The following is a 24,065-nucleotide window of genomic DNA, read 5'->3' on the forward strand; positions in this document are numbered from 1 at the left end:
ATAGACCGGCAAGAGAAAAAGGCCATGAAGGCAGACTGTGTGTAGTAAATGTAGACCGGCAAGAGAAAAAGGCCATGAGGCAGACCGTGTGTAGTAAATTGTAGACTGGCAAAGAAAAAGGCCATGAAGGCAGACCGTGTGTAGTAAATTGTAGTCTGGCAAGAGAAAAAGGCCATGAAGGCAGACCGTGTGTAGTAAATTGTAGACTGGCAAGAGAAAAGGCCATGAAGGCAGACCGTGTGTAGTAAATTGTAGACTGGCAAGAGAAAAGGCCATGAAGGCAGACCGTGTGTAGTAAATTGTAGACTGGCAAGAGAAAAAAGGCCATGAAGGCAGACCGTGTGTAGTAAATTGTAGAAATGTGCTTTCCGATATCAACTTTCTCACTGCACATATTGTAGAGGAAAGGCAGTAAATCATCACTAGATTACATTTCCTGGATCTTTTTTGTGTGAAAAGTGGAACAGTGTTATGGCATTGTTATCAAAAGCACAGTATGTGTATCTTACACGTTCACACACACACACACACACACACACACACACACACACACACACACACACACCACACACACACACACACACCACACACACACACACACACACACACACACACACACAACCCATTATTTCAATAACGCTGATCGTTAAAGAGCTTAATGCTTTGCTATACTACTAGAAGAGCCCAAACATTCTCAATATGCCCATACTTTAATCTCTACATCCTCACACTAAGACATGGATTAGGTGGCATCAAAGGATGAGAAGCACAACCAATCGATTCCTGTTTTAGTTTCAATACTTCATCCCAAAGTAACACTTTTCATTCTTTCCTATCCCTGAATATGCATAGACATAGATTTTTATATATTATCAGGATACAAAAGAATAATAACAATTACATGGACTGCAAACTTCTGCCTGCAATGAATGTGTACTGCATGACATCATTGTTTCTGTCCAATTACATGTCATTCATTTGCAGGATTTTTTCAAGACAGGAGTGGCAACAGGGGAGAACGACTGCCCACTCTCATTGAAGCCAAGGCCGACCACGGTACTGCAGGCATTGTTAGCAGAAAGCAAGATCCCCCATTATAGTGAATGGAAAAAAAACAATCTTTGTGTGAATAAAGAAAAAAAATAGAAGATAATCATGGTACCAATAACTATTTCTAATACACCAGATGTATGTCCTTGAAGTGATTATTTTAAAATCTCACACAGAATAAGTTATAAGTACAATTTAGTTGCTAATGGCAGCCTGCAGTACCCTGGTCGGCCTTCAATTTGAGTTATGCAATTTAAATGTTTTACATTTTTATTTCACCTTTATTTAACCAGGTAGGCTAGTTGAGAACAAGTACTCATTTGCAACTGCGACCTGGCCAAGATAAAGCATAGCAATTCGACACATACAACAACACAAAGTTACACATGGAATAAACAAAACATACAGTCAATAATACAGTAGAAAAATAAGTCTATATACAATGTGAGCAAATGAGGTGAGATAAGGGAGGTAAAGGCAAAAAAAGCCATGGTGGCGAGGTAATAAAAATATAAATAAAAATTAAATGCAGTAGGGGAAGAGGTAGTTGTTTGGGATACATTATAGATGGGCTATGTACAGGTGCAGTAATCTGTGAGCTGCTCTGACAGCTGGTGCTTAAAGCTATTGAGGGAGATAAGTGTTTACAGCTAAGCTAGCCTTAGCTTTCCTAACTGCCTGTGTATATTGGTTCCTAACTTACCTGAAAAGTTGCATATCACGGGGGCTATTCGATGCTAATGCAAAACGCCACAGGATGTTTTTGTGCTGGTCAAGGGCAGACAGGTCTGGAGTGAACCAAGGACTATATCTATTCCTAGTTTTAAAAAAATTGAATGGGGCATGCTCATTTAAGATGGTGAGCAAGGCACTTTTAAAGAATAACATCATCTACTGACGGGATGAGGCCAATGTCATTCCAGGATACCCCGGCCAGGTCGATTATAAAGGCCTGCTCGCAGAAGTGTTTTAGGGAGCGTTTGACAGTGATGAGAGGTGTTCGTTTGGTCGCAGACCCATTACGGATGCAGGCAATGTGGCAGTGATCGCTGAGATCTTGATTAAAAACAGCAGAGGTGTATTTGGAGGGCGAGTTAGTTAGGATGACATCTATGAGGGTGCCCGTGTTTACGGATTTGGAGTTGTACCTGGTAGGTTCATTGATAATTTGTGTGAGATTGAGGGCATCAAGCTTAGATTGTAGGATGGCCGGGGTGTTAAGCATGTCCCAGTTTAGGTCACCTAGTAGCACGAGCTCAGAAGATAGATGGGGGGCAATCAATTCACATATGGTATAGAGGGCACCGCTGGGGGCAGAGGGAGGTCTATAACAAGCGGCAACAGTGAGAGACTTGTTTCTGGAAAGTTTACTTTTTAGAAGTAGAAGCTTGAATTGTTTGGGTACAGACTTGGATAGTAATACAGAACTCTGCAGGCTATCTTTGCAGTAGATTGCAACATCGCCCCCTTTGGCAGTTCTATCTTGGCGGAAAATGTTATAGTTGACGATGGAGATTTCAGGGTTTTTGGTGGTTTTCCTAAGCCAGGATTCAGACACGGCTAAGACATCCAGAGTTGGCAGAGTGTGCTAAAGCAGTGAGTAAAACAAACTTAGGGAGTAGGCTTCTAATGTTAACATGCATGAAACCAAGGCTTTTACGGTTACAGAAGTCAACAAATGAGAGCACCTGGGGAGTGGGGCTAGGCACTGCGGGACCTGGATTAACCTCTACATCACCAGAGGAACAGAGGAGAAGTAGGATAAGGGTACGGCTAAATGCTATACGAACTGGCCATCTAGTACGTTCAGAACAGAGAGTAAAAGGAGCAGGTTTCTGGGCTCGATAGCATAGATTCAAGGCATAGTGTACATACAAAAGTAAGGTAGGATGTGAGTACATTGGAGGTAAACCTAGGCATTGAGTAATGATGAGAGAGATATAGTCTCTAGAGACGTTTAAACCAGGTGATGTCATCGCATATGTAGGAGGCGGACCAACATGGTTGGTTAAGAAATATTGAGCAGGGCTAGAGGCTCTACAATGAATTAAGACAGTAATCACTAACCAGGACAGTAATGGATGAGGCATATTGATATTAGAGAGAGGTATGCGTAGCCAAGTTCACATATGGGTCCAGTGAGTGGTTGAGCTGGCTGGGGATACTGCAATTCAGACAGTTAGCAGGCCGATGCTAACAAGCTAACAGTTAGTAGGCCGGGGCTAAACAAGCTAACAGTTAGCAGGCCAGGGCTGGCAAGCTAGCAGTCAGCAGACCGGGTTTGCAAGCAAGCAGTTAGCAGGGGCTAGCAGTTAGCAGACCGGGGTGGGCAAGCTAGCAGTTAGCAAACCGGGGCAGGCAAGCTAGCAGTTAGCAAACCGGGGCACTCAAGCTAGCAGTTAGCAGACCGGGGCAGGCAAGCTAGTAGTTAGCAGACCGAGGCAGGCAAGTTAGCCTTTGGGGGATGTTGCGATAGGGGTAAGTCTGGTTTTGCCCCTTCGTGCGGTGACGTCGATAGACCAGTCGTGGAATTAGTAGGGTTCCAGGTAGCTCTAGGTAGCTAGCAGGCCTAGCAGGTTAGCAGAATGGGCCTTCAGCGGGCGTCGCGCCTGAGGGGCCTATTGGAGTCCTCGGGCAGATTATGTCGGTATTCCAGTCGTAGAGGATCGGCAGGGTTCCGTGCCCCATACCAGCAGTAGAAGGGGTCCGAATATTGAAGCCCAGGAGTGGGCTTCGGTGGTAGCAAAGGAGCCCTGGCCGGGCTAGCTTCATGCTAATTGGTGCTTGTTCGTGATGGAAACGCTAGCCAGGAGTGGTCACCCGGGATTGCGGTTAGCTAGTTGCGATGATCCAGATGAAAATGTTCAGAGTTTGCGGTAGGAATCCGGGGATATGGAGAGAAACAGGTCCGTTATGCTCTGTTATGAGTCACGTTGTTCGAACTGGCGAGAGCTTTCCGAGCTAAAGTTTAGCTGATGACCGCTAGCAATGGTTTGCTGACTGATAGCTGGTAGGTAGTTAGTTGGCTATCTTCAGTTGAGGGATTCCAGATCCGAAGTAAATAGAAATATTTTAGAAGAAAAGCAGATCCACGCCACATTGGGTGAGGCGGGTTGCAGGAGAGTATTTAGAAGTTGAGGTTTAGGAAAATATTTTTTATAGATATGCGAACAAAAAGATGTGAAAAGATATATACAAGGGACACGACAGGACGAAGACAAAGACGTCTGACTGCTACGCCATCTTGGAACGTTGTAGGGGTGGCAGCACTGAGATAGCCTGCAAAGTCACTTCTTGGAGCAGGTCAAACTGTGCTTATTATGTCTCCATGAGACTTCCTGGGCTTCAAATGCGCTATTGAGTCTGAATGGTGGAATGAATAGTGTCACGTGATCGATGGCTTTGTCCATTCTTTTTACATTCAAAAATAAGGGAGAGGTTAGAAGACCACACATGGGTCACAATTTACAACGGCTACATACATTCTCTCAGGAGCTGCAATAGTGACAGCATTGGACCGACTGTGATAAGTACATAGAAAAACAGCATGACAATGTGTTTTCAGACAACAACTGAATGTGAATGGTAGCATGAGTTAGAATGGGTACACTGAGGTAATAGTGGGACACAAAAAGTGAACATTATACAGTTGCTCCATCCATTCAACCAACCCACAGTCCTAACTCCCACATTATAGTTCCCATCTTCCTTTTTGACTCTATTCTTAAAGCCAGGACGCTTTGAAACGCTCCCCTTTGATCCAGCCCGGTTCGACAGTGGACCGGACCCCTCTGAGCCCCTTGATTGAGAGGAATAGTCGACAGGACTAATCTACCCATCGGATGTAGGGTGGACTGGACGGTGATCCACAGCGCTATGCTTTGATAAGGAATGGCTTTGAATAATTCTTTAAACTATCGATTGCCTCTGATTTGACAATCACCAGAGCAAGAAGAAAAGGAGAAGACAGAGAGATAAAAACTTGGCAGTACTAATTACAATACTTAAAGGGTAGGCTCATTGATACGCGTGTTAAACGGGGGGGATTCGTCTTTCATTTGGTCCCAAGAGATGCTTTTTAAAAATCATTGTTTGAATATTTTTTCCTGTAAAATACCACTTTATAACAGTGTTAATCCGCTAGTACTTTTTGATTTGTGAAACCGTAGTGGGATTAAAAAATTTAAGAAGAAAAAAGACAAGTAGGCGGCCAGTACATCACAAACTTTAGTGAACTGTTAACAGAATAAATTTACAAAATAATACATATAGAAGAAGCTCAGCATTGTACACCAGGACGCACTACTGCAACGTGTTTCCACTACTAGCCCTCGGGCAGCGTTGTGGACGGAAGCTGATGTGTCTCTAGAAATATATACCAAACCTACACTACCGGTCAAAAGTTTTAGAACACCTACTCATTCAAGGGTTTTTCTTCATTTTTACTATTTTCTACATTGTATAATAATAGTGAAGACATCAAAACTTTGAAATAACACATATGGAATCATGTATTAACCAAAAAAGTGTTGAACACATCAAAATATATTTTCTATTTGAGATTCTTCAAATAGCCACCCTTTGCCTTGATGACAGCTTTGCACACGCTTGGCATTCTCTCAACCAGCTTCATGAGGTAGTCACCTGGAATGCATTTCAATTAACAGGTGAGCTTTCTTAGAAGTTAATTTGTGGAATTTCTTTCTTAATGCGTTTGAGTCAATCCATTGTGTTGTGACAAGGTGGGGGGCTGGGGGGGGGGGGTATACAGAACATAGCACTATTTGGTAAAAGACCAAGTCCATATTATGGCAAGAACAGTCCATCAATACTTTAAGACATGAAGGTCAGTCAATACGGAAAATGTCAAGAACTTTGAACGTTTCTTCAAGTGCAGTCGCAAAAACCATTGAGCGCTATGATGAAACTGGCTCTCATGAGGACCGCCACAGGAATGGAAGACCCAGAGTTTCCTACAGAGGATAAGTTTGCTACAGAGGATAAATTCAGCCTCAGAAGTTACAAGCCTCAGAAATTGCAGCCCCAAAAAAATGCTTTACAGAGTTCAAGTAACAGACACATCTCAACATCAACTGTTCAGAGGAGACTGCGTGAATCAGGCCTTCATGGTCGAATTGCTGCAAAGAAACCACTACTAAAGGACACCAATAAGAAGAGACTTGCTTCGGCCAAGAAACATGAGTAATGGACACTAGACCGGTGGACATTTGTCCTTTAGTCTGATGAGTCCAAATGTGAGATTTTTTGTTCCAACCACCGTGTCTTTGTGAGATGCGGTGTGAGTGAACGGATGATCTCTGCATGTGTATTTCCCACCGTAAAGCATGGAGGAGGAGATGTTATGGTGTGGGGGTGCTTTGCTGGTGACGCTGTCTGTGATTTATTTAGAATTCAAGGCACACTTAACCAGCATGGCTACCACAGCATTCTGCAGCAATACGCCATCCCATCTGGTTTGGGCTGGTTCTGGTTTGGGCATTCGTATTTCAATGCCAAGAGTGTGCAAACTGTCATCAAGGCAAAGGGTGGCTATTTGAAGAATCATAAATATTAAATATATTTTGATTTGTTTAACACTTTTTTGTTTACTAAATGATTCCATGTGTGTTATTTCATAGTTTTGATGTCTTCCCTATTATTATACAATGTAGAAAATAGTAAAAATAAAGAAAAACCCTTGAATGAGTAGGTGTTCTAAAACATTTGACCGGTAGTGTATTGAGGGTAAGAACTTGCATAAAACAACAGTCACACTAAATCTTGGCAATCTAGTTATTTTCCTTCATATCTGTGGTTTTGGATTGGTATAGTTAATAAATAAATAAAGGTTTTGGGTTGGAGGGGTGGGCACAGCCCTTTCCTGTTTCCACTGTTGTGTCCTTACCCTGTGGTCTACTCCTGCCTCCTGCCTGCCCAGTCCGGCCATGGTGGTAACTGCCTCCATCCGCCAGCCTCCACACAGTCTATAGGGTTCAGGCTAGGAGGCTGAGACCATCCCCTGGAATCAGACTGTAGGGTTCAGACTAGGAGTCTGAGACCATCCCCTGGAATCAGTCTATAGGGTTCAGGCTAGGAGGCTGAGACCACCCCCTGGAATCAGACTATAGGGTTCAGGCTAGGAGGCTGAGACCACTCCTTGGAATAAGACTATAGGGTTCAGGCTAGGAGGCTGAGACCACTCCCTTGGAATCAGACTAGAGGGTTCAGGCTAGAGGCTGAGACACATCCTTGGATAGACTATAGGGTTCAGGCTAGGAGGCTGAGACCACTCCTTGGAATCAGTCTATAGGGTTCAGGCTAGGAGGCTGAGACCACCCCTGGAATCAGTCTATAGGGTTCAGGCTAGGAGGCTGAGACCACCGCCTGGAATCAGTCTATAGGGTTCAGGCTAGGAGGCTGAGACCACTCCTTGGAATAAGACTATAGGGTTCAGGCTAGGAGGGCTGAGACCACCGCCTGGAATCAGTCTATAGGGTTCAGAGTAGGAGGCTGAGACCACTCCTTGGAATCGTCTATAGGGTTCAGGCTAGGAGGCTGAGACCACTCCTTGGAATCAGACTATAGGGTTCAGGCTAGGAGGCTGAGACCACCCCTGGAATAAACTATAGGGTTCAGACTGGAGGCTGAGACCATCCCCTGGAATCAGACTATAGGGTTCAGGCTAGGAGGCTGAGACCACCCTTGGAATAAGACTATAGGGTTCAGGCTAGGAGGCTGAGACCACCGCCTGGAATCAGTCTATAGGTTCAGACTAGGAGGCTGAGACCACTCCTTGGAATCAGTCTATAGGGTTCAGGCTAGGAGGCTGAGACCACTCCTTGAATCAGACTATAGGGTTCAGGCTAGGAGGCTGAGACACCCCCTGGAATAGACTATAGGGTTCAGACTAGGAGGCTGAGACCATCCCTGGAATCAGACTATAGGTTCAGGCTAGGAGGCTGAGACCACCCCTTGGAATAAGACTATACGGTTCAGGCTAGGAGGCTGAGACCACCCCCTGGAATCAGTCTATAGGGTTCAGACTAGGAGCTGAGACCACTCTTGGAATAAGACTATAGGTTTCAGGCAAGGAGGCTGAGACCACTCCTTGGAATCAGTCTATAGGGTTCAGGCTAGGAGAATGAGACCACTCCTTGGAATCAGTCTATAGGGTTCAGGCTAGGAGGCTGAGACCACCCCTGGAATCAGACTATAGGGTTCAGGCTAGGAGGCTGAGACCACTCCTTGGAATAAGACTATAGGTTCAGGCTAGGAGGCTGAGACCACTCCTTGGAACAGACTAGAGGTTCAGGCTAGGAGGCTGAGACCACTCCTTGGAATAAGACTATAGGGTTCAGGGCTAGGAGGCTGAGACCACTCCTTGAATCAGTCTATAGGGTTCAGGCTAGGAGGCTGAGACCCACCCCTGGAATTAGTCTATGGGTTCAGGCTAGGAGGCTGAGACCACGCCTGGAATCAGTCTATAGGGTTCAGGCTAGGGAGGCTGAGACACTCCTTGGAATAAGACTATAGGTTCAGGCTAGGAGGCTGAGACCACGCCTGGAATCAGTCTATAGGGTTCAGAGTAGGAGGCTGAGACCACTCCTTGGAATCAGTCTATAGGGTTCAGGCTAGGAGGCTGAGACCACTCTTGGAATCAGACTATAGGGTTCAGGCAAGGAGGCTGAGACCACTCCTGGAATCAGTCTATAGGGTTCAGGCTAGGAGAATGACCCACTCCTTGGAATCAGTCTATAGGGTTCAGGCTAGGAGGCTGAGACCACCCCTGGAATCAGACTATAGGGTTCAGGCTAGGAGGCTGAGACCACTCCTTGGAATAAGACTATAGGGTCAGGCTAGGAGGCTGAGACCACTCCTTGGAATCAGACTAGAGGTTCAGGCTAGGAGGCTGAGACCACTCCTTGGAATAAGACTATAGGGTTCAGGCTAGGAGGCTGATACACTCCTTGGAATCAGTCTTAGGGTTCAGGCTAGGAGGCTGAGACCACCCCCTGGAATTAGTCTATAGGTTCAGGCTAGGAGGCAGACCACCGCCTGGAATCAGTCTATAGGGTTCAGGCTAGGAGGCTGAGACCACTCCTTGGAATAAGACTATAGGGTTCAGGCTAGAGGCCTGAGACCACCGCTGGAATCAGTCTATAGGGTTCAGAGTAGGAGGCTGAGACCACTCCTTGGAATCAGTCTATAGGGTTCAGGCTAGGAGCTGAGACCACTCCTTGGAATCAGACTATAGGGTTCAGGCTAGGAGGCTAGACCACCCCTGGAATAAGACTATAGGGTTCAGACTAGGAGGCTGAGACCATCCCCTGGAATCAGACTAATAGGGTTCAGGCTAGGAGGCTGAGACCACCCTTGGAATAAGACTATAGGGTTCAGGCTAGAGGCTGAGACAACCGCCTGGAATCAGTCTATAGGGTTCAGACTAGGGGCTGAGACCACTCCTTGGAATCAGACTATAGGGTTCAGGCTAGGAGGCTGAGACCACTTCTTGGATAAGACTATTGAGGGTTCAGGCTAGGAGGCTGAGACCACTCCTTGGAATCAGACTATAGGGTTCAGGCTAGGAGGCTGAGACCATCCCCTGGAATCAGACTATAGGGTTCAGGCTAGGAGGCTGAGACCACTCCATGGAATCAGACTATAGGGTTCAGGCTAGGAGGCTGAGACCACTCCTTGGAATAAGACTATAGGGTTCAGGCTAGGAGGCTGAGACCACCGCCTGGAATCAGCTAGCAGCCAAGACATTAGTCTTCTCCTCCACTCTTCTGCTACCTTTTTCTCTTCCTCCCTCTTTTTTTTATATGTTTGTCATCCTCTCTGACCCCCTTTCTCTTTCTCTTTCTCTTCATAATCCTTTCTTCTCTCTCTCTGCCTTCCTCTCACTCTCTCCCCCGCTCACTCTCTTCCTCTCCCTCCCTGACTACCCCACTCCCTCCCTCCCTCCCTCCCTCCCTCACCCCCCCTGTTACTCTCTGCCTCACTCCCCCTCTCTTCGCCTTTAGAGCCTCTGTCTCTCAGCATCGACAGCAGAGTAATTTGAAGTGGTGTTCCCAGGGGCCCAGTCCTTTACATCCTCCTCTAGGAATATGCAGCCTATTGATTAGTTATCAGGTCCTAATTGGGGTGCGATCTCTCTTGCCCTCAGACACTCCCATGTATGATGGAGATGGCAGGAAGTGGATACTCCTCTGGCGCTTGTAAATAGACTATGTTGAGCAGAATGCCTTTCCATCCTCTCCCCAGGAAAATCTTACTGTCCCTCTCTATTTTTTCTTTTTACACTATCCATTCTTTGATTTTGTCATCATAGTGTCCCTCAAGCAGGCTTTGACTATTTATTCATTTCAGAGCACATTATGTTGAAATATTATGTTGGATTTCCAGTGTCATGTCCAAAACAAACCCATCAAATGAGGAAAAGTATACATTCACTACAAGGACATTTACATCCAAAGCCAAAAACCCCCCATCAGTAACTGTAGTTGGAAAGTTGCTCTGAATTCAAGCATCTGCAGAATAGATTCATGTAAGAACTGACCTAGTTCAGGAAGGCTAGCGGCCCGACCTGGCCCAACTCACACACAAAGACCAACAAAGTTGCCCCCCCGCTCTCCCACACACAATATCTCCCTTTCTATCTCTCCCTCTTTCCCTCTCTCCCTCTCCCCCCCTCTCCCTCTTTCCCTCTTTCCCTCTTTCCCTCTCTCCCTCTCTCTCTCCAGCTAAGGCTTAGAGCCTCCCTGGAATACGGCGGGCGGCTCCGGCCACAACTCCCACTGAGCCGGAGCGTGGTGCAGAGATCGGCTGGAATGGGAATAGACAGTTAATGGGCACTTAGAGGATGTGAAAACATTTTCCTCTGGAGAGGCAGTGGTTTGGAGCCATCTCAGCAGGTATTGGCCTGGCCAGCTCTCTCTCTCTCTCTCTCTCCCTTTCTATTTGTCCTCCTCATCGTATGTCTCAGCCTCCTCCCCCTCTTGCCTCCACATTATCCTCCTCCTCTTCCTCATCGTTTTCTACATCCTGTCCATGCTTTTACATCATCATCCTCCTGTCTGTTCCGTCTCTGCTCTTTCTACACACTCCCATTCTCTTTCCCTCACCTTGTTCACTTTCATCTTTGTCATCCTCTTACCTCCTCATCCTTTCCTTTCCTCCATTCTCTTTGAAACCACCCTAGTGGACAGTGGAGGTGGGGTGCCTTTGCAGCGACCAGGCCCAGTCTGCTCATGGTTCTCTGTGAGGCGTGAAGTGGAGGAGGAGGCTGGAGCCTGTAGGGCCGATGCCCAGCAGCAGTGTCTGGTGATGGGTACTGGCTCTGCCTCAACCCCCTCCCCTTCCCTCCACGGCCCGGCCAGTCCAGACATCTGAGAATGTTGTTAAAATAACTGGTGTCACTTCAGGATAATCTGAAGTCCTGCAGCCCATTTTCCAACCCATTCACTCACTCAGCCCTCACGAACCTGCGCCACTGAAGTCCTATTGCTATTCAACCAACACCTCATATAACTTTGGACCCAGCTTCTATTTACAGCATGTTTTATTGTGCATTTAGTTTATATGTTTCTTTTTTCTTCTTTCCCCCATCTGATTTCTTCTCTTCCTCCTAAAAGTTTTGCTTAGACTCGAAGCTCCTTGGGAAACAGAGGACAGTCAAGACGAAGATGATAAAGTGGATCCTTTTCTGAGACAAGCGAGACACCAACTGACGTGACAAGAAAATGAACTCGCTAATCTAATTTAGGCTACATTTCTTTTAGATTCACTCCAGAGAGCCATCCTCTAAACCACATCTAATGTTAGTTCAAATTTCCACCAGCTCTATAGCATCATCATGACCAAGCTAAAGGCTTATAGCCAGTTTGTCATTACGGTAGTGATCACATCAAGAGCATGTTCTTCTGAAGAGGGTGCCCACTTATCCTGCTGGTCCCCCCGCAAACACACTACTGCAGGTTTCACACTTTAGAACACACACCCCACATCACAACTCTATTGTTCTCAACATGTTGACGTCACTGGCCCAGCTGTCACGACTACGGTAGTGAAGACACCGGCAAGTCTTTCTAGGCCTGGCTTTTCTGACACAGGCCATATGGATAAAAGGCAATGGTGGATACGGGGAAGTGATACAACTTGTGCATATTAGAGAGACATTTATTTGACAATGATGAAATGCATTTGGTAATTCCCTGATGTAGATCACCATATACAGTATATCTGGTTATCCAATGCATTGCATAATAGCACTAACAGCTCTATACCAGTCTCAAACTCTGGTCTGAATAGGAGCATTACAGGTACACAATGTGATAGAGGTTAGGTCATTTATATGGGACCATGGACTGTACAAGAGTGATGGAGAAGAGGTGTCTTTTCTTAAGGATGTATGGAGAGAGACAGAGAGAGATGGACATGGTCTCAGACTGAGCAGAAGGGTCTATCTGGGGGAGGGCAGTAGAAATCTGCCACGGGAGGCAGATGTGTCCAAATGTGACCCCCTCAGCAGACCCATCCAGCCCTAAAGACTATCTAATTGACTGGCTGGTCTTCRTCCTCCTCCCCCTTACCTCCTCCAAGTCCCTCTGGACTGCTGGATGGATGGTGTTAACTCCCAACTGATCAAGCCCCATTCACTGCTAATGAGAAAACGCTTAATGACCATAGAATGTGTGTGTTTGTGAGTGTGTATGTATACGCGTGTGTGTGTGTGTGTTTGTGCACTTATGCATGTCTGTGTTTGCACACACGTGTGCGATGCAATGTACCAGGGTGAGGTTTAAGATGAGGCTTGACCTAATACTATTCCACCACCCCTAACTGATGTTAATTAACCCCCTACACCCCTACCCCCTATGCCCTCCACCCCATATCACCCCAACCATGGTGAGGCACAGCATGTTCTGTACAGCTCATCAATCAGGATGAAATATCTGTGGACATCAGAGTCCATCTGGTTCAACAGGTTAATATCATGTACCTCAGAATATTATCCCTTGGTTGAGATCAGCCAGGGATCCTTTACCATTCATTACGTGACAGTTATAAAACATTGCTGTAACGGTCTTCTTCATCTTCCTCCTCCTCGGACGAGGAGGAGCATGGATTGAACCAAAATGCAGCGTTGTAGTTCGACATATTATTTATTTACAACAAACAGACGAAGACGAAAAACTCTTGAATAAAAMACAAAACAACAAACGAAGTAGACAGACCTGGACTACGAACTTACATGTAACGAAGAACGAACGAACAAGTACTGACTACAAACAAACGAACGAACGAACGAACGAACGAACGAACGAACGATACAGTCCCGTATGGTGCAACAAACACAGACACAGGAAACAACCACCCACAACACCCAATGTGAAAACACCTACCTTAATATGATTCTCAATCAGAGGAGATGAAAACCACCTGCCTCTAATTGAGAACCATATCAGGTACCCATAAACCAACATAGAAACACAAAACATAGACTGCCCACCCAAACTCACGTCCTGACCAACTAACACATACAAAAACTAACAGAAAACAGGTCAGGAACGTGACAATTGCAAAGGTTACTAAACAAAATCCTCAAATTGACAATTGTCAAAAGAGAAATTGTTTCCCGAACACAAAATCTATAAATTCACAATGGGACAGTTCACCTCCATGTATGACAATCATGTGTCAACACCACTGGGTAACAGGTAGAGAGACCTCTGGACAGTGTGTGTGTGGGGGGGTGAGCCTCCCTGGAGTATGCCTGTGGATCCTCTATGCTGCAGTTTCTACTGTTCTATGTCCAGCTCTCCCAGTGCTGAGTGTATGCCTCTGCATGCCTCCACCCCACACTACACAGAGTCACACTGGGAGGCCCACTGTCCTGGGCTGCGGGAACCACCACAAATAACTCTCACCAGAACAGCAGAATCTTATTATGAACTCTACATCAGTGTTGGAGAAATAAAGAATTTGATCACATAATCAGTGCCTATTTGCATCAAGAAAGAGATGGCTTGACGAGAAATTAACGTCTATGTGCATAAGAGAGAGAGAGAGAGAGAGAGAGAGAGAGAGAGAGACGAGAGAGAGAGAGAGAGAGAGAGAGAGAGAGAGAGAGAGAGAAGAGAGAGAGAGAGAGAGAGAGAGCAGCAGAGAGAGAGAGAAGAGAGAGAGAGAGAGAGAGGGGGAGAGAGAGAGAGAGAGAGAGAGAGAGATGGTGTTGTGTGTGGGGGGAGAGGGGGGGGGGCTTCTCCCTCTTCCTCAACGAAGGTGTCCTTCCCAGCAGATATATTTATATCGGTTTCAAATTGGAGTCATGGAAGTCGGTCTCTGACCACCAGAACCTAAGGAGACCCACAGGACTCCATCTAACTCTCTTCTCTAGTTTGCTCAGAATCCCCATGAGATGAAGGAACCAGACACCCATTAAAAAGACAGAGGACACCCAGTTAACACCCACAGATACCCCATTTTAGATCTCCGGATCCCCCCTTAAAATCCCTCATTCCCTGGATGATAGTGTGTCAACTTTGGTGGAGATCAGACAGCAGGCAGCTGGTGGTGGTGGAGGAGCAGCCTGCCCCCTCCTGCCACAGGAGAGATGGCTGAGAGGAGTCATCCATCACTGCCTGGTGCCTGCTTGTGTGAGGCCCATCCACACAAGGACCCATGGCTAATGATTGCCTGGCTGACTGGAGCTGGGGTTGGGGCTGAGGCTGGGGTTGAATCTTGTAGTTTGGAGCTGGAGCTAGGGCTGGGGTTGGAGTTGGGGCAAATCAACTGTTATTGGTCATACACATGTTTAGCAGATGTTATTGCGGGTGTGGCGAAATGCTTGTTTCTCGCTCCAACAGTGCAGTAATTTCTAACAAGTAATATCTAAAATTTCACAACAATACACACAATACACAAGAATCAAAAGTAAAGGAATGGAATTAAGAATGTATAAATATTTGGACAAGCAATGTCAGAGCGGCATAGACAAAGTAGAATGGAATAGAATACAATATATACAGTTAAAGTCGGAAGTTTACATACTGTCACGCCCTGACCGTAGAGATCCTTATTATTCTCTATGTTTGGTTAGGTCAGGGTGTGACTCGGGTGGGAAAGTCTATGTTTTCTATTTCTTTGTTTTTGGCCGAGTGTGGTTCCCAATCAGAGGCAGCTGTCTATTGTTGTCTCTGATTGGGGATCATATATATGTTGTCATTTTCCTTTTGGGTTTTGTGGGATCTTGTTTTCTGTTTAGTTGTTTTTGCCTGACAGAACTGTGCGTTTTAGTTTTCTGACTTTGTTATTTTGTTTGGTGTTATCAATAAAGTTACGATGTACGCCTACCACGCTGCGCCTTGGTCCACTCTTCATACTACAAACGAGAGCCGTAACAGAAGATCCCACCAAAGACAGACCAAGCAGCGTGGCCAGGAGGAGTGGACATGGGAAGAAATCCTGGATGGAGAAGGACCCTGGACAAGGGCCGGAGAGTATCGCCGTCCAAGGGAGCAGATGGAGGCAGCGAGAGCGGAACGGCGACGATACAAGGAGTTAAATCAAAAACGGAAGCCTGAGAGGCAGCTCCCCAAATATTTTTTGGGGGGCCACGCGGGGAGATTGGCGGAGTCAGGGTTTAGACCTGAGCCAACTCCCCGTGTTTACTGTGGGGAGCAAGTGACCGGTCATGCACCGTGTTATGCGGTGATGCGCACCGTGTCTCCAGTGCGCATTCACAGCCCGGTGCGCTCTGTGCTAGCTCCCCGCATTTGCCATGCTAGAGTGGGCATTCAGCCAGGACGGATAGTGCCGGCTCAGCGCTCCTGGTCTCCGGTGCGTCTCTTCGGCCCAGGATATCCCGCGCCAGCTCTACACACGGTATCCCCAGTTCGCCAGCACAACCCTGTGCGGCCTGTGCCAGCTCCCCGCACTTACCGTGCTACAGAGGATATTCAGCCAGGACGCGTTGTGCCAGCTCTACGCTCCAGACCTCCAGTGCGCCTCCACGGCCCAGTATATCCTGCGCCGGCTCTACGCACTATGCCTCCAGTGCGCCTTCTTAGCCCAGTGCGTCCTGTGCCAGCTCTCCACACTCACTGAACTAAAGTGGGTATCCAGCCAGGACGCGTTGTGGCAGCTCCACGTACTAGGCTTCCAGTACGTCTCCTCAGTTCGGTGACACCTGTTCCGGCTCCACATACGAAGCCTCCAGTGCTGATCCATGGCCCGAAGCCTCCAGTGATGATCCATGGCCCGAAGCCTCCAGTGATGATCCATGACCCGAAGCCTCCAGTGATGATCCATGGCCCGAAGCCTCCAGTGATGATCAATGGCACGAAGCCTCCAGTGATGATCCATGGCACGAAGCCTCCAGGGATGATCCATGGCACGAAGCCGCCAGTGATGATCCATGGAACAAAGCCTCCAGTGATGATCCATGGCCTGGAACCTGCAGTGATGATCCATGGCACGAAGCCTGCAGCGATGATCCATGGCACGGCGCCTCCAGCGACGTTCCTCAGTCCGGAGCCTCCAGCGACGGTCCACAGTCCGGAGCCTTCAGCGACGGTCCCTAGTCCGGAGTCTGCAGCGACGGTCCCCAGTCAAGAGTCTGCAGCGGCAATCTACGACAGGTTCCGGCGACGGTCCCTGCAACTGAGGCGCCATATGTCAACATTATTAAAGTGACTAGTGTTGCGTTATTAAAGTGTCCAGTGATTTCAAGTCTATGTATATAGGGCAGCAGCCTCTAAGGTGATAGTGATGGCTATTTAACAGTCTGATGGCCTTCTGATAGAAGTTGTTTTTCAGTCTCTCGGTCCCAGCTTTGATGCACCTGTACTGACCTCGCCTTCTGGAGGATAACGGGGTGAACAGACAGTGGCTCGGGTGGTTGTTGTCCTTGATGATCTTTTTGGCCTTCATGTGACATCGGGCGCTGTAGGTGTCCTGGAGGGCAGGTAGTTTGCTCTTAATTGTGCATCTGCTCTCAGGATGCTCTTAATTGTTCATCTGCTGTCAGGATGCTCTCAATTGTGCATCTGTAAAATTTTGTGAGGGTTTTAGGTGCCAATACACATTTCTTCAGCCTCCTGAGGTGGAAGAGGCCCTGTTGCGCCTTTTTCACCACACTGTCTGTGTGGGTGGACCATTTCAGTTTGTCAGTGATGTGTATGCCGAGGAACTTGAAGCTTTCCACCTTTGGCATACACATCACTGACAAACTGAAATGGCAAGGGTTCAATCTCAGGCTTGGGAGTGGGGTTGGCTCTGAGCTGGGGTTCTGGATGGGAATAGAGTTGGAGTTGAAGATGGGGCTGAGGATGAGGATGGAGCTAGATTTGGGGATTGAGAATCCAGAATATCGTGGGGGTCAAGCTAAACACTGATTTAGTATTGGTAATAATTTTGGGGTTTGAGACCACTCTGAAAAATCTACTTAATCATTCTGCAGAGGTACACAATATAGATGTCAGTGCCATATTCATTAGGTTTGGTTTGAGCTTTAGTAAAGGTCCTAGGTATTTTCTAGATGTGTGTTTGAGCCAATGACTATTTCAGTAGAGTAGTCTACTCTACTCTACATATACTCCGGAGGGTTAAACAGTGAAGAGTGTCTCTTCTTGGAAGGTGTCCTGTTCCACTCCTCCACTGAGGCTGAGAGGCTGAGGGGCCGTGTATAGGGGGGAAGGAAAACTGGAGATTTATATCCTCCACTGACACGTGCTACTCTGTGTCTCATGTTAATGGAAAATTAGATGTTTAAGAGTCCAGTGGAGAAATACAGCTCTTCTTAAATCCTGCCTGTCAGCCTATGTAACAGCATCATAAGTATAGCCTAGCATGTTAATGCCATTTATGCCAGTAAAATGTTACATTTTCAGCACAGTTTTAACCCTCGATTTCTATATTTTACAGGCTTCTCAAAACAGCTTACATAAAGCCTTATGAATGTCTATGTCAGGTTACGTTCACTACATAGACTGAGACTGGAAGTGGGCCCTAGTGCATCAGGCACATCCATCGTGGGCCAAGTGGCCTACAATAGCCACAGTATAGAAGAAAAGTATCCTTCATGTATTTGAAGTCATTTGTATGCAACTAGCGACCTGCCATTTCAATCCAAATAAAATTCATACGCAATGGATACCCAGTATATCGCCACTCAAACACTGTCTTCCCCCTCACCACCCAAACACTGAAAGGTCTGCCAATGAAACACATTCACAAGGCTCTACCTAAGGTCTGTGGGAAAAATACGGGTCACAATTCAGTATTCTTTTCCCAGAGAGGTCTGATTCATACTTATTGTCCAATCACAGCCACTCTTTGTTCGTCCGAGCTGACATTCCCAGAATGCCCACATGCCTCAGATGCATCCCTCTTCCTTGTTTCTTCAATTCTGTATCTGTTTACTTTCTAAAGGGATTTTTCTGCCCTCTTTTCTCGGCCCCAACGCCCAGACCTCTGTAGGAGGGGACTGCCACTGAGTACTATGACAGGGCACCAGTACTATGGCAGGGCAGCAGTACTGAGTACAATGGCAGGGCACCAGTACTATGACAGGGCACCAGTACTATGGCAGGACACCAGTACTATGGCAGGGCAGCAGTACTGAGTACTATGACAGGGCACCAGTACTATGGCAGGGCAGCAGTACTGAGTACTATGGCAGGGCACCAGTACTATGACAGGGCACCAGTACTATGGCAGGACACCAGTACTATGGCAGGGCACCAGTACTGAGTACTATGGTACTATAAGGTGTATCTTTGTCCCTTGCACACTATGATTGAACCTAGTGTATCTAGCTAATATAAGCTAAGTTTCGCTAATAATGTCAGTATCAAGTTTTGCCTCAATACAGGCGTGTACATTGTATTACATGTTCTACTGCCCTCCCCTAGATAGATCCTTCTGCTCAGTTTGAGAGCATGTCCATCTCTCTCTGTCTCTCTCCAATATGCTGCTGTCATGTCAGAGGCCATACTCTCTTCTAGGACCCATAAAACACACCAGTTATGTCATCACTAATGGCTAACCCTTTCGTCACCACCACCAAGCCTGCAATAACAAGCCTGGAGATGCTTATCACCGGACGGCCCTGTTGACCACGTTCTCCCGCCACTAACCCCCCAACCCACCCAGACTAAACCCAGAAACCCTAAAGACCTAAATCAACAGTAGGGCAGATAAACGCAGGCCTATAGAAACTACCACGGCCTCCCTCCTTGAACACAAAACTCAATGTCCTGCCTGTCCATGTTAGAGAATGCATTAGGATTTCCTCCAGGAAAGGATGAGTATTCTGTTAGCTAATCCTGGTTCTGTGGTCTTAGCTGGCTAAGCCAGGCTCTAAGTCAGGGTAAGAGTTAGCATCGTGGGGCTGTCACAGAGGAAGAGGTTGATTCCGGGAGAAAGGTTCATTCTGTCGTCATTTTTTGCTGGTAATTCTAATAACTTGTTATAATAGCAAGATTATCACTGCAAATTGTTTACTTCAGCCAACATATGGATGCACATGACACAAATAATACGTCTAGCAATTCATTTAAGTATTATTTTTTTCCTACTTTTTCTTACTTTTTTCCATTCTGGGACCGTTTTTTGTCACTATTCAGGCAGTATTTAGTAAGCGATTTGTAATGTTATGGCATGCAGATTATGCGGTTTGTACACACAAGGCCTCCCTATTAAATCTCAAACAGAACAGCCCATATCATGTCTTCCCCTGCCTGACACTCCTCAGAGATACACTCTGCCTCTCATATCTGGTCTGGATGGGGCCCAAAATCCTGCGGCAAACCCAAATGTGTGTAACAAGATCTGGACCCCGAGACGCACGCCTGCCACAACAAATTGGCCTCATGTATAGAGGGAGAAAAGAAGAGAGGGGTGGAGGAAGGGATGGGGAGGGGGAGGCTAGTGAAGATGTAAGCTAGCGGAGGGAGGTAATCTTAGAGCTGCCGTYGCCTGGAGGGGCCCTGGCCCCTGATGCTCCAGCGTTTGGCCCCGGCTCAAATCACAGCCCCTGTGAAGACAAACATCACGTCTGCTTCGATTAGCCTTGCTGCACAGCGCTCCTCTCCTGGTAGGCAGAGCAGAGAGTGGGGGAGCACGGCAGGCAGCAGAGCCTCTCTCTGTGTGTAGAGAGAGAGTGGAGCTTCCTTTCTGTTTTCTCTATTTCAAAGTGAATCTTTCTCAAACCTGTACTTAGATTCACTCGCACATATACTTTGCAGTGGCGTGAGTTGAAAGTGTTTTCAAACAGTGTGGAATCAGGTGAGTATAGCTCCTAGTAATAATATAACTGTATTAGCTAAGTCAGTTATTTTCACAGGGGCTCTGTGTTTCATGGATCTGCCATTAGGGGCCACAGGGGGATAGGGGGGTTACTGTACCCGTTGAGGTTTTGGGTGGTGTTATTTATTTTACTGCATGTTTAGAACAACTCCAAAACAAAATGGGCCTTTTGGGGCAAATTTGGCTAACTTTTTTGGCATATCCATAGTAGCGTGCTTTTAAACTGACACGCACACACACACACACACACACACACACACACACACACACACACACACACACACACACACACACACACACACACACACACACACACACACACACACACACACACACACACACACACACACACACACACACACACACACACACACACACATAAATTATCATTTCCTCTCCTTTATTTCTTCTCCCTCTCTCTGTGTTTTCCTGTTTCTGTCTGGCAGCATGTGTGATTGTGAGGTGTATGTGTCCCAGTAACGTGAAGCGGCGCTGCCTGCAAATGTACTGCTTCCCTGTAAATCACAGCTTTCTCTTGTCTGCCTTCCAACACACATCCACCGCCACCGTATAATGTTTTCATTTCCCTGGCCATGTTTTCTCTACAATAAAGGTGCGAATGAAATCGCTTGTCCACCTGCCAAAAGAATTACAGCAGCACTGAGAAGTACCGTCTGGATGGCATTGATTTTTGTGTATTTCTTTACCTCCATCCATCCCTCTCTCTTTCTCTAGTTTTTATTTTACTTCAGACTTATTTATTTAATCATTATGTGGTGCTAATTGGCCTCAGCTTCCTGTTCCCTTCATTTCAGGGGAAAAAGAAAAGGGGGCTAGAAAAACCTCAGTCAGAGTGGTACTGCATGTGGAGAGACGGACAGGGTGCACACAGAGAGGGTGCACCGTGCCAAGGCCGCCCTCAGCAGCCAGCCTGGTCAACAGACAGCTAGAGATCAACAGAACTGTTCAAAGGGGGTGCAAGCACACCTCAATCTAAGTACAGGTTTGAGAAAGATTCACTTTGAAATAGACTTTAAATGGCTGAATCCATTGATCCATCCAACCATCCATCTGTCCATCAATCCGTCAATCAGTCCCACAATGTCAACATTCATCCCCTCACAGCAGTAGTGTCACCAATCACTAACTGCTCTTTATTTGACCTAGATCATGCACCCTTTGCTCACAGATATGAGACACATCTCTAGATCTGGTTCATATGAACCTCACCCTGATCTCCAAATAAGGGAAATCCTGTCACAGGAAGTGTGTGCTATCAGTTGAGTGCCTGCCTGCTGTTAGGTGATTAGAAAGTCTCTTCAGCGAAGCACACATCACATCTCCACCTCACTGAGCTGGGTCAGGTCAACTACCAAGCACAGGAAATCAGTAATCAATTTGGATTTATTTGGTTTCAAAGACAAAACAATATGTACATACAACAATATGTACAATGTTGACCCAGAGGATAGCACTTCAAAGTATTAATTAAAACACTTGTTTTCAAAGTGGTCCTCAATGGTAAAAACAAATAGAGCATATACATAAATGTATATTGACATCCTAAAAAGTGGCACTGATCCCTAACATAGGAAAAAAGCTATATACAGTGGGCTCCAAAATGACTTGCACCCCTGACTGGCAATGCAATACTTAAAAAAATACAAACAATATAATTGTAGAGATAAACTCAAAATACCAACATGTGAGAAATACTGTACTTTATTAATGTTTCAATGGAACCCACCAAAATAATGTATTGATTTAATTAAAAATCAATGTCCTCCAAATCAAGGTTTCACAATTAATGACACCCTTAAAGATTATTGTAAATAACATCTATACAAATTAAAACAGGAATTAAATTCCACTTATTTAAGTTTATCTAAGTCTTAAGGAACTATATTGAGCCATTACATCACTCCCTGTCTCATTAGGGTATAAAAATGAGGTAACACGCATGCAATATCCCTTTGTCATCCAACAACATGAAGAAAACAAAAGAACTGGCAGTTCAAAAGAGACAGATGGTCGTAGACCATCATAAATCTGGTAATGGCTACAAGAAGATCCACAAACGATTGAATATACCACTGAGCACTGTCAGGGCAATTATTATAAAATTCAACAGATATGGAACAGTTGAAAACCTCACGGGTAGAGGATGCAAATTAATTTTGCCCTCCAGGATAGGGAGGAGGATGGTGAGAGAAGCAACAAAATCCAAGAATCACTGTGAAAGAATTGCAGGCCTTGGTGGCGTCTTGGGGTCACCAGGTTTCAAAAAGCACCATCAGACGCCACCTCCACAACCACAGGCTCTTTGGAAGGATTGCCAGAAGAAAGCCTTTTCTGACCCCAAGACACAGACACAAACGCTCTGAGTTTGCCAAACGTCATTTAATTATGACTGGAAGAAGGTGTTCTGGTCAGATGAGACCAAAATTGAACGTTTTGGTCAGATACAGCATCGGCATGTTTGGCGTCGAAACAGAGATGGATACAAGGAGCGGCACCTCATACCCACGGTGAAATATGGTGGTGGGTCAGTGATGTTTTGGGTCTGTTTTAATTCCAGAGGTCCAGGGGCACTGGTTAAGATTGACAGCATAATGAATTCCACCAAGTATCAGGCAATTTTGACTGACCATCTGGCTGCCTCTGCCAGAAGGCTGGGACTTGGCCGTAGGTGGACTTTCCAAACAACAGAATCAATGTTCTGCCATGGCCATCTCAGTCGCCGAACCTCAATCCAATCGAAAACCTGTGAGCTGAGTTGAAGAGAGCAGTTGATAAGCGCAAACCCAAGAATGTGAAGGATCTTGCAAGGATCTCCACTGAGGAATGGTCCAAAATCTCTCCAAAAGGGTTCCTTAACCTTGTCAAACATTACAGGAAAAGATTCCATGTTGTTATCCTTACCAGAGGAGGTTGCACTAGGTACTAAATGAGGAGTGCCAATAATGATGAAACCTTGATTTTGGTGAAATTTATTTTCTATTAAATATTTATATGATTTTGGTTGGTTCCATTGGAACATTAAAAAAGTACTGTATTTCTCACATGTTGGTATTTTGAGTTTATCTCTATAATTATGTTGTTTGTATTTTTTGTGCATTGCCAGTCAGGGCTGCCAGTAATTTTGGAGCCCACTGTATTTATTTCACATTATCCCTATCTTGCAAATAAGGTGAGGTGAGCAGCAGTCGGGGTCATAATGTTAGAGGACTTTGTAGAGCTACTTTGGTCACCTCAGATGACAATCAGGTTGACTTTGACTTGTACCTTTAATAATTCTGGTACAATACAGTTGTTGTAACAGACACAAACTATAAACTATAATAAATCAGTGATAGCTCAATTAAACCAAATAGAGATGAGTCATTCCTTGTTCTTAATTCCTTAGTTTTGTGTAATTTATTTTACTTTGTGCTTTCATGTTCCAGGGGTGAATGGATATGTTTGGAAATGACCCAGATTGATTGAAACAACTATAAAGTACCACTGTAGTCATTTTACTCTCTCAAAGGCAAACTGTCAGTACATTCTTCTATGAATTTATGGGGTTTTAATGGAGGGATTTCTTTGCCAAACCAATCTAGTTTTATTGTGCGAGTATTAAAGACTGAGTTTGAGAAACAAATAATATTGTTTGGTGATAATGGGCTTACACAAATACCCACATTGTCACGTCCTGACCATAG

At 45.9% G+C, this 24,065-nt stretch overlaps 1 protein-coding gene across 1 annotated transcript in view; it reads right to left on the bottom strand.

The window, feature by feature from the left end:
* The window catches only part of LOC112076062 (caspase b-like), a 119,899-nt gene extending 96,768 nt beyond the window's left edge, over positions 1–23,131 (bottom strand). Inside the window, exon 1 of the mRNA XM_024142946.2 lies at positions 23,126–23,131. The gene's annotated coding sequence lies outside the window, so the exon portion shown is untranslated. The remainder of the gene's footprint in view (positions 1–23,125) is intronic.
* Positions 23,132–24,065: the final 934 nt, after the last annotated feature.

The sequence above is a fragment of the Salvelinus sp. IW2-2015 genome, unplaced genomic scaffold (genome assembly GCF_002910315.2).
Source record: "Salvelinus sp. IW2-2015 unplaced genomic scaffold, ASM291031v2 Un_scaffold3541, whole genome shotgun sequence".
Taxonomy (NCBI): domain Eukaryota; kingdom Metazoa; phylum Chordata; class Actinopteri; order Salmoniformes; family Salmonidae; genus Salvelinus; species Salvelinus sp. IW2-2015.